This window comes from Gracilinanus agilis, chromosome 3 (genome assembly GCF_016433145.1).
Source record: "Gracilinanus agilis isolate LMUSP501 chromosome 3, AgileGrace, whole genome shotgun sequence".
NCBI lineage: Eukaryota > Metazoa > Chordata > Mammalia > Didelphimorphia > Didelphidae > Gracilinanus > Gracilinanus agilis.
Window position 1 is genome coordinate 367,104,154 of NC_058132.1, and position 14,636 is coordinate 367,118,789.

The window sequence follows — 14,636 nt, forward strand, 5'->3', positions numbered from 1 at the left end:
GGAGATGCTTAGTGGGATACAAGTTTAATATGAGTCCACAGCATGACATAGTGACCAAAGGATTTATTTTAAACTTTGATTACATTAAAAGAAGCAGTGACCAAAATTAGTCCAAGATTATTATATTGCACTGTTCCCTCATTAGACTATATGTAGATTATTGTATTGTGAGGGTTAAATTTTTGGAGTTTGAAGGAGTTCAAACAAAGGTGAAGAGAGCAGTGTTGTTTTTAAAAATGATAAAGGCTGATATTATGAGGGGAATTAATATTTTAATTAAAGCCATGTTGATAGAATAATCGACCACACACCTGTAAAAAATCTATTAAAAATGCCTGCCAGTCTCTATCTTCTTCCATCTTATCTGTCTCGTACCCCAGCGAACCCTCTCAGATAGCAAAGAGGAAGTTCAAAGCGACTTCCCAATATTTAAAGACATCCTTTACCTTGAAGATGTCATACAAAATAAGAAACCCATTGGACCACGTGAAATGTAGTTCCAAGATCCCCCACAGGTCCACAGGAAGTTTGTCAAACACTACATATATTGAGGCTCAGTACTTCCAAATAGAACCCTAGTAATTTTAAATAACACAGCAGTTTGATAAAACACAAAATACTTAGTTTATTTTGAGGAAAGTTCAGATAGGAAATAGAAAAGAGGAAAGTGAGAGAAATCTTATACCTATATCTAAGATCTCAATCTTAACTAAAATGTCTAAAAAGCCCTAAATATTTCTGCCTTTGAGGGCAGTGTCTTTTGCCATGCCAAGCCAAGCCTATCTACCTACTCTGTCTATCTAAGAATATAATCACTATCTAACTACCTAAGTTAATCAATAAGTATTAATCAATAAGCATTAATCATCATAGAGAGGCTTCCGGGTTAAGATGGTGGCAAAGTAAAAAGCAGCTGTTTAACCTCTCCTAACACATACGTACAGGACTCCTCAAGAAGACATAAAAACAAATCCAGACGAACAAAGGGACCCAACAACAGGGTACAGCATTGAAGGTATGTGGAATTGGGGCATTTCCATGATATAAAGGGATGAAATAGCTCTCACTAAAATGCGAGCTGAGCAACCCCCTCAGCCCCCCACACCACGTACAGGGCCAAAGTCAGAACAAAAGAGGTAGAGCAAGTTTGGGGCACCCATTAAGTCATTGGCAGCTCACCAGGCCCTGCTTCTCAGAGCAGCAATACTTAAGACCCCAAGAGGCTAAAGAACGCACGGACTTTGAACACAGATCCTGAGAGCAGGCTTAGACTCAGATCCTGAGCACAGGCATGGACCGTGAGTGAGGACCCAGCTCAGAGGGGTGCACTTCTGTGGAAGCAGCACCCTGAGACTCTGAAAGGAGCTTCAGGCAGAGGAACAAGCAAAAGGACCACCAGGAGGCTTGATTCTGAGAACAACTAGACTTGAGACCGCAGGAGCCTAAAGAGCACTGACAGACCTTGGGCATGAGGATAAAGCTGAGAGGGTGCTGGGCTAACAATGGCAAGTCAGACACAAGAACCCCAGAAGAGAAAGATCAAGAGCTTGCTACTAGTAGTAATGAAACAAGTCAAGAAATTCCTGAAGACTTATGTAAAAGATTGCTATCCACATTGAGAGAAAGAAATATGAGAGTAGAAATGCAAAAGCAAAACTTATGACATCACTCATCACATTTATATATGTGTATGTGATTTGGAGTTTAGGCCTTAAAAAATCACTCTACAGCGAAAATTAATAATATGGAAAAAGGTATCAAGTGACATTTGTACAACCCAGTGGAATTCCTTGTTGCCTCTGGGAGTGGAGTGGGAAGTGGAAAGGGAAAGAAAATGAATCATGTAGATGTGGAAAAGTAATTTAAAATAAATAAATTAAAATAGAGGAATTTCAGAGTTCAAGATCACGAATTAGCAAAAGCAAAGTTAGAACCATAACAGAATTGACTAAGAATCACTAATATATAACTTGTTTTGAAAAAAGATCTCCTTATATAATAGTCTTTATAGAAGATATTTTTATGGTCGCAAAGAATTGGAAACTGAAAGGATGTTCATAAATTAGAGAAAGGTTCAAAAAGTTTCAAGATGATTATAATGGAATACTCTTGTGTCATAAGAAATGAAAAACAAGATCACAAAAATTCCATGATTACATGATTCATAATCACCATCCTTGCACACTCTCTCCTCCACCTTCTTAAAGCCTAAAAGCAGTTCCACGTGGTTATAGGGGTTATATATATATATATATCATTGTTCAAAACATATTTCTTTGTTATTCATATTTGCAGTAGAATGATCCTTTAACATCAAAACCCTACTCACATCCCTATTGCACTACGTGATTAAGCATATATTTTCTTTTTTTTTAAAACATTTATTGATATCTATTTTTTAAAAAGGTTAACATGGTTACATAATTCATGCTCTTACTTTCCCCTTCACCCCCTGAGATCCCCCCACCCCATGGATGATGTGTATTTCCACTGGTTTTAACATGTGTCATTGATCAAGACCTATTTCCAAATTGTTGAAAGTTGCATTGGTGTGGTAGTTTAGAGTCTACATACCGAATCATGTCCGCCTCAACCCAAGCATTCAAGCAGTTAAATTTCTTCCGTTTCCACTCCTGTAGTTCTTCCTCTGAATGTGGGTAGCATTCTTTTCCATAAGTCCCTCAGAATTGTCCTGGGTCATTGCATTGCAGCTAGTACAGAAGTCCATTACATTCTATTTTACAACAGTGTATTGGTCTCTGTGTAAAATGTTCTCCTGGCTCTGCTCCTTTGCTTTGCATCAATTCCTGGAGGTCTTTCCATTTCACATTCTTTCAGTTTATTATTCCTTTGAGCACAATAGTATTCCTTCTCCAGAATATACCACTAATTGTTCAGCCATTCCTCAATTGAAGGACATACCCTCATTTTCCAGTGTTTTACCATCAAAAAAGTGAGGCTATAAATATTTTCATACAAGTCTGTTTATCTATGATCTCTTGGGGGTAAAAACCCAACGATGGTATGGCTGGATCAAAGGGCAGGCATTCCTTTATAGCCCTTTGAGCATAGTTCCAAATTGCCAGCCAGAATGGTTGGATCAGTTCACAATTCCACCAGCAATGAATTAATGGCCCAGTTTTGCCACATCCCCTCCAGCATTCAATACTCTCCCCTTCTTCATTTTAGCCAATCTGCTAGGTGTGAGGTGATACCTCAGAGTTGTTTTGATTTACATTTCTCTAATTATTAGAGATTTAGAACACTTTCACATGTGCTTATTGATAATTTTGATTTCTTTCTCAGAAAATTGCCTATTCATGTCTCTTGCCCATTTATCAATTGGGGAATGGCTACATTTTTTTAAACAATTGGATTAATTCCTTGTATATTTGAGTAATTAGACCCCTGTCAGAGTTTTTTTATAAAAAATTTTTCACAATTTGTTCTTTCCCTTCTGATTTTGGCTACATTGTTTTTGTTTTTACTAAAGCTTTTTAGATTAATATAATCAAAATCATTTATTTCACATTTTGTAATTTTCTCTAACTCTTGCTTGGTTTTAAAATCTTTCCTTTCCCAGAGATCTGACAAGCACACTATTCAATGTTCACTTAACATGTGTATAGTTTTGCTCTTTATATTCAAATCATTCACCCATTCTGAATTTATCTTAGTGTAGGGTGTGAGATGTTGAACTAAACCTAATCTCTCTCATATTGTTTTCCAAATTTCCCAGAAATTTTTGTCAAATAGTGGATTCATGTCCCAAAAGATGGGTTCTTTGGGTTTATCATACACTGTCTTGCTGATGTCAGTTACCCTAAGTCTATTCCACAGATCCTCCTTTCTGTGTCTTAGCCAGTACCATACTGGTTGTTTTTTTAAATTTAAACATTTATTAATAATCATTTTTTACATGGTTACATGATTCATGCTCCTACTTTCAACCTTCACCCCCCGCTCTCCCCCCACCCATGGCTGACGCACATTTCCACTGGTTTTGTCATGTGTACTTGATCAAGACCTATTTCCAAATTGTTGGTGGTTGCATTGGTGTGGTAGTTTCGAATCCACATCCCCAATCATGTCCAACCCGACCCATGCGTTCAAGCAGTTGCTTTTCTTATATGTTTCCTCTCCTGCAGTTCTTCCTCTGAATGTAGGTAGCGTTCTTTACCATACATGCCTCAGAGGTGTCCTGGGTCATTGCATTGCTGCTGGTACAGAAGCCCATTACATTCGATTTTACCACAGGATATCAGTCTCTGTGTACAATGTTCTTCTGGCTCAGCTCCTTTCACTCTGCATCAGTTCCTGGAGGTCCCTCCAAGTCGCCTGGAACTCCTCCAGTTTATTTTGTTATTCCATATGAAGTTTCTTATACTTTTTCCTAATTCAGTAAAGAAGTTTTTAGGTAGCTTGATAGGTACAGCGCTAAATAGGTAAATTAATTTGGGTAGAATTGTCATTTTTATTATGTTAGCTTGTCCTAACCATGAGCAATCAATGGCTTTCCAATTGTTTAAATTCAGTTTTATTTCTTTGGAAAGTGTTTTGTAGTTGTTTTCATATAATTGCTGTGACTGTTTTGGTAGATAGATTCCTAAGTATTTTGTATTGTCTGGGTTGATTTTAAATGGTGTTTCTCTTTCTACTTCTTGCTGCTCTAGTGTGTTGGAAATGTATAGAAATGCTGATGATTTATGTGCATTTATTTTGTATCCTGCAACTTTGCTAAAGTTGTTGATTATTTCTACCAGCTTCTTAGTTGATTCTCTAGGATTTTTTAAGTATACCATTATATCATCTGCAAAGAGTCATGGATTAGTCTCCTCATTGCCTATTTTAATACACTCAATTTCTTTTTCTTCTCTGATTGCAACTGCTAGTGTTTCTAGTACTATGTTGAATAATAAAGGTGATAATGGGCATCCTTGTTTTACTCCTGATCTTATTGGGATGGCTCCTAATTTATCCCCATTGCATATGATGTTTGTTGATGGTTTTAGGTATATACTATTTATTTTTAGGAAAGGTCCTTCTATTCCTATACTTTTCAGTGTTTTCAATAAGACTTGATGCTGTATTTTCTTAAAGGCTTTTTCAGTATCTATTGAGATAATCATGTGATTTTTCTTTGATAGACTATTGATATGGTAAATTATGTGGATGGTTTTCCTAATGTTGAACCATCCTTGCATTCCTGCTATAAATCCCACCTGATCATGGTGGATGATCTTCTTAATTATTTGCTGGAGTCTCTTTGCTAGTATTCTATTTAAGATTTTTGCATCTATGTTCATTAGGGAGATTGGTCTGTAGTTTTCTTTCTCTGTTTTTGATCTCCCTGGCTTTGGAATCAGTACCATATTTGTGTCATAAAAGGAATTTGGTAGGACTCCTTCTTTGCTAATCATATCAAATAATTTGTATAGTATTGGGATTAGTTGCTCTTTGAATGTCTGATAGAATTCACTTGTGAATCCATCAGGCCCTGGCGATTTTTTCTTAGGGAGTTCATTGATGGCTTGTTCAATTTCTTTTTCTGATGTGGGATTACTTAGATATCCTATTTCTTCTGCTGTTAATCTACACAATTTGTATTTTTGTAAATATTCATCCATATCTCCTAGATTGTTTTATTTATTGCCATATAATTGGGCAAAATAGTTTTTAATCATTGCCTTAATTTCCCCTTCATTAGATGTGAGGTCTCCCTTTTCCTCTTTGACATTGTCAATTTGGTTTTCTTCTTTCATCTTTTTATTAGATTGACCAGTAGTTTGTCTATTTTATCTGTTTTTTCAAAATACCAGCTTCTAGTCTTATTTATTAATTAAATAGTTCTTTTACTTTTGATTTTATTAATTTCTCCCTTGATTTTTAGTATTTCTAATTTAGTTTTCATCTGGGGATTTTTAATTTGCTGACTTTCTAACTTTTTAAGTTGCATGCCCAGTTCATTGATCTTTGCCCTCGGTAATTTGTTAATATATTCACTCAAGGATATAAATTTCCCCCTGAGTACTGCCTTGGCTGCATCCCACAGAGTTTGGTTGGATTTCTCATCATTGTCACTCTTTCCAATGAAATTATTGATTGTTTCTATGATTTCTTCTTTGACTATCTGGTTTTGGATAATCAAATTATTTAATTTCCAATTACTTTTTGATTTTCCTGTCCAGGTGCCATTACTAATTATTATTTTTATTGCATTATGATCTGATCAAATTACATGTATTATTTCTGCTCTTTTGCATTTGTTTGCAATGTTTCTATGCCCCATTAAATGGTCAATTTTTGTGAATGTACCATTTGCAGCTGAAAAGAAGGTGTATTCCTTTTTCTCCCTATTTATTTTTTTCCACATATCTATTAAATCTAATTTTTATAGGATTTCATTCATGCCTCTTACCTCTTTCTTATTTATTTTTTGGTTTGATTTATCTAGATCTGAAAGAGGAATACTTAGATCTCCCACTAGTATGGATTTACTATCTATTTCCTTCTTGAGATATGCCAGTTCCTCTTTTATGAATCTCTTTGCTATGCCATTTGGTGCATACATATTGAGCAGTGTTATTTCTTCATTGTCTATATTGTCTTTAATCAGGATGTTATGACCTTCCCTGTCTTTTTTAATCCTATCTATTTTATTTTTGTGGATATTAGTTCATTTATTCTCCAGGAAAATGTTTTTTTTACAATTCATTAGTCTGTAATATTTTTAATCATTTATTAATATCCATTTTTAACATGGTTACATGATTCAAGCTCCTACTTTCCCATTCATCCCCATTCACCACCCCACCCGTAGCCGATGCACATTTCCACTGGTTTTAACATGTGTCCTTGTTCAAGACCTATTTCCAAATTGTTGATATTTGCATTGGTGAGGCAGTTTCGAGTCTACATTCCCAATCATGTCTTCCTCAGCCCATGCATTCAAGCATTTGTTTTTCTTATATGTTTCCTTTCCTGTAGTTCTTCCTCTGAATGTGGGTAGAGTTCTTTACCATATATCCCTCAGAACTGTCCTGTGTCATTGCTTTCTGCTGGTACAGAAGTCCATTACATTCGAATTTTACCGTAGCATATCAGTCTCTCTGTACAGTGTTCTTCTGGCTCTGCTCCTTTCTCTCTGCATCAATTCCTGGAGGTCTTTCCAGTTCACCTGGAATTCCTCCAGTTTATTTTACCTTTTAGCACAATAGTATTCCATCACCAGCATATACCACAGTTTGTTCAGCCATTCCCCAATTGAAGGACATACCCTCCTTTTCCAGTTCTTTGCCAAAACAAAAAGGGCAGCTATAAATATTTTTTTACAGGTCTGTTTATCTATGATCTCTTTGGGATACAAACCCAACAATGGTATAGCTGGATCAAAGGGTAGGCATTCTTTTATAGCCCTTTGAGCATAGTTCCAAATTGCCAGCCAGAATGTTTGGATCAGTTCACAACTCCACCAGCAATGCATTAATGTACCAATTTTACCACATCCCCTCCAGCATTCATTACTCTCCCCTTCTTTCATTTTAGCCAATCTGCTAGGTGTGAGGTGGTACCTCAGAGTTGTTTTGATTTGCATTTCTCTAATTATTAAAGATTTAGAACACTTTCTCATGTGCTGATTGATACTTTTGATTTCTTTACCTGAAAATTGCCTATTCTTGTGTCTTGCCCATTTATCAATTGGGGAATGGGTTGATGTTTTTTATAAATTGATTTAACTCCTTGTATATGTGAGTAATTAGACCCCTGTCAGAGTTTTTAGTTATAAAGATTTTTCCCAATTTGTTGTTTCCCTTCTGATTTGATTACATTTTTTGTTTGTACAAAAGCTTTTTAACTTAATATAATCAAAACCATTTAATTTACATTTTGTAATTTTCTCTAATTCTTGCTTGGTTTTAAAATCTTTCCTTTGCCAGAGATCTGACAGGTATACTATTTTGTACTCACTTAACTTATTTATAGTTTCCCTCTTTATATTCAAGTCATTCATCCATTCTGAATTTATCTTGGTGTAGGGTGTGAGATGTTGATCTAAACCTAATCTCTCCCATATTGTTTTCCAAATTTCCCAGCAGTTTTTCTCAAATACTGGATTCATGTCCCAAAAGTTGGGCTCTTTGGGTTTATTATACACTGTCTTGCTGATGTCATTAACCGCAAGTCTATTCCACTGATCCTCCCTTCTATCTCTTAGCCAGTACCATATTGTTTTAATGACTGCTGCTTTATAGTATAGTTTAATATCTGGTACTGCTAGGCCCCCTTCCTTCACATTTTTTTCACATTATTTCCCTTGATATTCTTGATCTTTTGTTATTCCATATGAAGTTTCTTATACTTTTTCCTAATTCAGTAAAGAAGTTTTTTGGTAGTTTCATAGGTATGGCGCTAAATAGATGAATTAATTTGGGTAGAATGGTCATTTTTATTATGTTAGCTCATCCTACCCATGAACAGTTAATGGTCTTCCAAATGTTGAGCTCCAGTTTTATTTGTTTGGAAAGTGTTTTGTAGTTGTTTTCATATAATTGCTGTGTTTGTTTTGGTAGATAGATTCTCAAGTATTTTATATTGTCTAGGGTGATTTTAAATGGTGTTTCTCTTTCTACCTCTTGCTGCTGTGAGGTGTTGGAAATATATAGAAATGCTGATGATTCATGTACATTTATTTTGTATCCTGCAACTTTACTAAAGTTATTGATTATTTCTACAAGCTTCTTAGTTGATGCTCTAGGATTTTTTAAGTAGACCATCATATCATCTGCAAAGAGTGATAGCTTAGTCTCCTCCTTGCCTATTTTGATACCCTCAATTTCTTTTTCTTCTCTGATTGCTACTGCTAGTGTTTCTAGGACTATGTTGAATAATAGAGGTGACAATGGGCATGCTTGTTTTACTCCTGATCTTATTGGGAAGGCTTCTAATTTATCCCCATTGCATATTATGCTTGTTGATGGTTTTAGATATATACTGTTTATTTTTTTTAGGAAAGGTCCTTCTATTCCTATACTTTTCAATGTTTTCAATAGAAATGGATGCTTTATTTTGTCAAAGTCTTTTTCAGCATCTATTGAGATAATCATGTGATTTTTGTTTGTTAGATTGTTGATATGCTCAATTATGTGATTGGTTTTCATAATGTTGAACCATCCTTGCAGTCCTGGTATAAATCCCACCTGATTATGGTGGATGATCTTCTTAATTACTTGCTGGAGTTTCTTTGCTAATATTCTATTTAAGATTTTTGCATCTATGTTCATTAGGGAGATTGGTCTGTAGTTTTCTTTCTCTGTTTTTGATCTCCCTGGCTTTGGAATCAGTACCATATTTGTGTCATAAAAGGAATTTGGTAGGACTCCTTCTTTGCTCATTACATCAAATAATTTGTATAGTATTGGGATTAGTTCCTCTTTGAATGTCTGATAGAATTCACTTGTGAATCCATCAGGTCCTGGTGATTTTTCCTTTGGGAGTTCTTTGATGGCTTGTTCAATTTCTATTTCTGATATGGGATTATTTAGGTATTCTATTTCTTCTGCTGTTAATCTAGGCAATTTATATTTTTATAAACATTCATCCATATCTCCTAAATTGTTATATTTGTTGCCATATAATTGGGTGAAATATTTTTTAATTGTTGCCTTAATTTCCCCTTCATTAAATGTGAGGTCTCCCTTTTCATCTTTAATACTGTCAATTTGGTTTTCTTCTTTCCTTTTACTTATTAGATTGACTAGTACTTTGTCTATTTTATCTTTTTTTTCCAAATACCAGCTTCTAGTCTTATTTATTAATTCAATAGTTCTTTTACTTTCAATTTTATGAATTTCTTCCTTAATTTTTAGTATTTCTAATTTAGTTTTCATCTGGGGGTTTTTAATTTGCTCGCTTTCTAATTTTTTGATTTGCATTCCCAATTCATTCATCTCTGCCCTCCTTAATTTGTTAATATATGCACTCAAGTATATAAATTTTCCCCTGAATACTGCCGTGGCTGCCTCCCAACGATTTTGGTAGGATGCCTCATCATTGTCATTCTCTTCAATGAAATTGTTGATTGTTTCTAAGATTTCTTCTTTGACAAATTGGTTTTGGAGAATCATATTGTTTAATTTCCAATTGGTTTTTGATTTGCCTGCCCAGGTTTTTGATTTGCCTGTCCTTACAAATTACTATTTTTATTGCATTATGATCTGAGAAGGTTACATTTATTATTTCTGCTCTTTTGCATTTTTTTTGTAATGATTCTATGCCCTATTACATGGTCAATCTTTGTGAATGTACCAATCATATCTATTTTTACTTTGGCTTTGTCAGAAATCATAATTGCCACTCTTGCCTTTTCTTTCTTATTTGAGGCCCAAAAATTTTGATCAAGCCCTTTACCTTGAACCTGTGTATGTCCACCTGCCTCATATGTGTTTCTTGTAGACAACATATGGTTGGATTTGTGTTTCTAATCCACTCTGCTGTTTGCTTCCTTTTTATGCACAAGTTCATCCCATTCACATTCAGAGTTATAATTATCAGTTGTGTATTGGCTGACATTTTCGTATCCTTTCCTAGTTCTACCAATTCATCTTACACTATTTCCTTTTAAACCAGTGGTTTGCTTTATGCCAGTAACCCTTGTCCTCTCCCTTCATTTACTTCCCTTTATACCCCCTCCTTTGTTATTCCCCTCTATTTATTTTTAAGGCCTAATGAATTCCCTCCCTCTTCTTCTCCCCTTCCTTTTTTGACCTCCCCACTCCCTTGTTCCCCTTGGTTTATCTCTTCTGACTTTCTCTGTAGCGATAGATAGGATCTATGTATCCTTTCCATGGCGATATTGCCCTCTTGTAGAACTTCAGGGTAATTTTGCTGAATAATTTCTTTTAGTATGGAGTCCAAATTTCTTTCAATTTCTACTTTTTCAGGAAGACCAATGATTCTAGGACTGTCTCTTCTAGTCCTGTTTTCTTGGTCTGTCACTTTCTCGTTGAGATATTTCATGTTTCCTTCATTTTTTATCAATCTTTTGACTTTGTTTAGTTGTTCATGCTCTCTTGAGAGATTATTAGCTTCTAATTGCTCAATTCTAGCCTTCAGGGACTAGTTTTAAGCTATAATCTTTTGGTTTTCCTTTTAAATCTGGTCATTTCTGGTCTTCAATTTACTTGCATCATTTTCCAATTGTGAAATTCTGCCTTTTAAACTTTTATTTTCTTGCCAGATTTTGATTTCCAATTTGCTTACCATTTCTTTTGATTTTGGCGCATCTTTCTCTAATTAGGAGTTTCCGTCTTTTAACCTGTCAATTTCCTTTTGAGCTATTTCCCACTTCTCTCACTAAATCTCTTCCATCTTTCTCATCATCTCAGATTCGAACTTTTTAATAGCATGTGGCTAGTTTTCATTATTTTGGGAAGGTTTGGATATGATTACTTGTTTGTTCTCCTCTGCTGTTTGCCCTATTGTCTGGATTTTCTCTGTGTAAAAGTTGTCGAGTGTTACAGATTTCTTCTTGATGATCTTTCTCTTTTGGAGTTCTTGTCTCTGGCTTGCCATTGTTATCCCTGCACCCTCTCAGGTTTATCCTCACACTCAGGGTCTGTCTGCACTCTTTAGGCTCCTGAGGTCTCAGGTCTAGTTGTTCTCAGGGTCAAGCCTCCTAGTGGTCCCCTTCTTTATTCCTCTGCCCAAGGCTCCTTTAAGAGTCTCAGAGCCCTGCTTCCACAGTTGTGCACCCCTCTGTACTGGGTCCCCACTTAAGTTCTGAACCTAAGCTCAGGATCTGAGTCCTCTCCTGAGCTGAGGATCCGTGTCAGCTCTTGCGTCCATCTACCTTGTTTACCTTTTTATGGTCCTCTTGTATTTTGTATTTGGACATCAAATTTTCCATTTTATTCTGTTCTCTATTTTAGGAATGCTAGGAAATGCTAGATTTTCTTATAAGCTCACACTTTCCCCTGAAAGTATATACTCAGATTGATGGGTAAGTGATTCTTGGTTGTAGACCCATTTATCTTGCCTTCCTGAATATTATATTCGAAGCCTTGTGATCCTGAAGTGTGGAGATTGCCAGATCTCTAATCTTGACTGGGTGGGTCCACCTTGATACCTGAATTGTCTCATTCTGGCTCCTTGCAATATTTTCTCTTAACTTGGAAGCTCTTGACTTTGTCTGTAACATTCTTTTGGGGAATTAGTATAGGGGGTGATCTACGAACTCTTTTAATATCCATTTTACCCTACTGTTCAATAATATCAGAGCTGTTTTCTTGGATAATTCCTTCTAATATCAGGTCAATGTTTTCTATTTTTTCCAGTGTTTTGGGTAAGCCAATAATTCTAAAATTCTTTCTCCTGGATCTATTTATTTTCAATGTCTTTTCATTATCTTTTCAATGAGATTTGGCAAGAAATGTGGGAAACTGCTCAAAAAGAAATTAACAGTTTAAGACAGAAACTCCCAATTGGAGAAAGAAGCCCCAAAATCAAATGAAATGATAAGCAAATTGGAGGCCAAAATTAAATAGCAGGAAACCATAAAAAACATCATAGACTAGTGATGGGCAAACTATGGTCCTTGGGGCAGATGTGGCCCCCTGAAATGTTTGATCCAGCCCATGTGACATTATTCCTAAACTGATGAATAAAAAAGAATTCAGGCTATAAGAGAAATAAATATTTCCTCTTTTTTCCCCTCTCTTTCATTTTATATCAGTGGCAACATACAAATTTATTGACTTATCCTCAATATTGGAATGTTATATTGAGGGTGAGAGGCACTGGCTGCTGGCAACTTTGTAGCCAAGAGTAAAACTGGCAACTGGTAGGCAGAGGGGGTAAAAACCACAAAGGGGATTTAGCTATTGCTCCAGAGGTGGGCAGGGTGGGAGCTGGAAGGAGACTTAAGCCAGTTTCCTTAAAATCCCAACTTCCCATAAGGAATTTGACTCTCCTCCCCTTGGGGGATTACAAATTGATAACTTTTCTTCCTCCATCACAGCCTGAGTCTGCTGAGTCCAGGTTAACTGGAACCTTGCTCTCTAGTTTTCCACGTTTTCTCTACCATCTGCCATGTGCTGTGACTTCTGGAGTTCTAGGGGCTGCTGTTGCCACTGCCTCCACCTAGGATCAGTGGAGCCTTCCTGCAGTAGCTACCCCCTCCATAGCAGCTAGATATTGAAACACATTTCTTGATTCAGACCTATCTTAGCATTGTTGGTTTGCTAACTTTACTCTGTATATGGGGAAAAAGTTTAACCCTAAGACATTATCTAAGAAATGTAAAGTTGCTTCTAAGTGCCATACTTTCAAAGATGAATGGAGTTGGCAGTACTTTTTCACAGTTTTTAGGGATTAACCACTATGTCTCATTTGCAACTAAACTGTAGCAGTCTACAAAGAATATTACATTTCATGACACTTCAACTCTAAGCACAACAATGTCAAGATTAGAGCCATGACTGAAAAAGAAAGAAAAAAAACGCAGATCTATGCAAAAAACTATCAGGTCAGCAAAGTATTTTTAAGAAAGGAAATAGTTCTCAGCAAGTAGCTACACATGCAAGTCATGTTGTAGTGTACAATATTGCTAAAAGTAACAAAGTTTTCTGTGATGGAGAGTTTGTTAAACATTGTATGATCAAAGTTTGTGATATTTTATGTCCTGAAAAACAAAAGATTTTGAAACAATAAGCTTAACACTGAAAACAGTGACTTCTAGAATTGAAGCAATAGATAAAAACATAGTATCACAGATGGAGTCAAAGATTGGCCAATTTAAATTCTGCTCAATTACTATCGATGAAAGCTCTGATATAAATGACACAGCACAGTTGCTATAATTTATAAGAGGCGCTAACTTCTGTATTACAGAGGAACTATCATACATGAGGTCATTGAAGGGAACAACAGGGTCAGATTTTTTCATGAATTTATGGAAGGAATTTCAGCTTTGAAAGTACCTATAAATTGCATTTGTAGTATAACAATAGATGGAGCGAGAAATATTACAGGGGGAAAAAACTGGATTTGTTGGGATCTTTAATGAAAAATATCCAGATAACAATATTATATTTCTATATTGCATCATACATCAAGACATCCTGTGTAAATCTGCTTTGGATATGAAACCTGTGCTTGATGCTATTGTGAAGCTGGTTAATGCTATTCAATCTCAAAGGCTTGCTCACAGACAATTTCGGGAGTTTCTAGAATCCATGCAATCTGAGTTCCCTGATATATTGTATTACTCAAAAGTAAGGTGGGTTAGTGCAGGATGTGTCTTTGAGTGAGTTTGCAGCTGAAAGAGGAAATAGTGACATTTTCCCTTGAGAAACAGTTCTAGAAGAGACAATTTAAGAATCATTGGTCTTCCTGAATACAGGAACCTAAATAACATATTACAAGAAATTATCCAAGAAAACTACCCTGATATTCTTAAACAAGAGGCCAAAATAGACATTGAAGGGGCCATATAACACCCTCTACACTAAATCCTCAAAAGACAACCCAGAGGAATGTAACTACCATATTAAAAAGTTTCCAAGCTAAGTAGAAAATATTACAAGAAGCCAGAAACAGAGGATTCAGATACCAATAAGCACCAATCAGAATTAAACAGG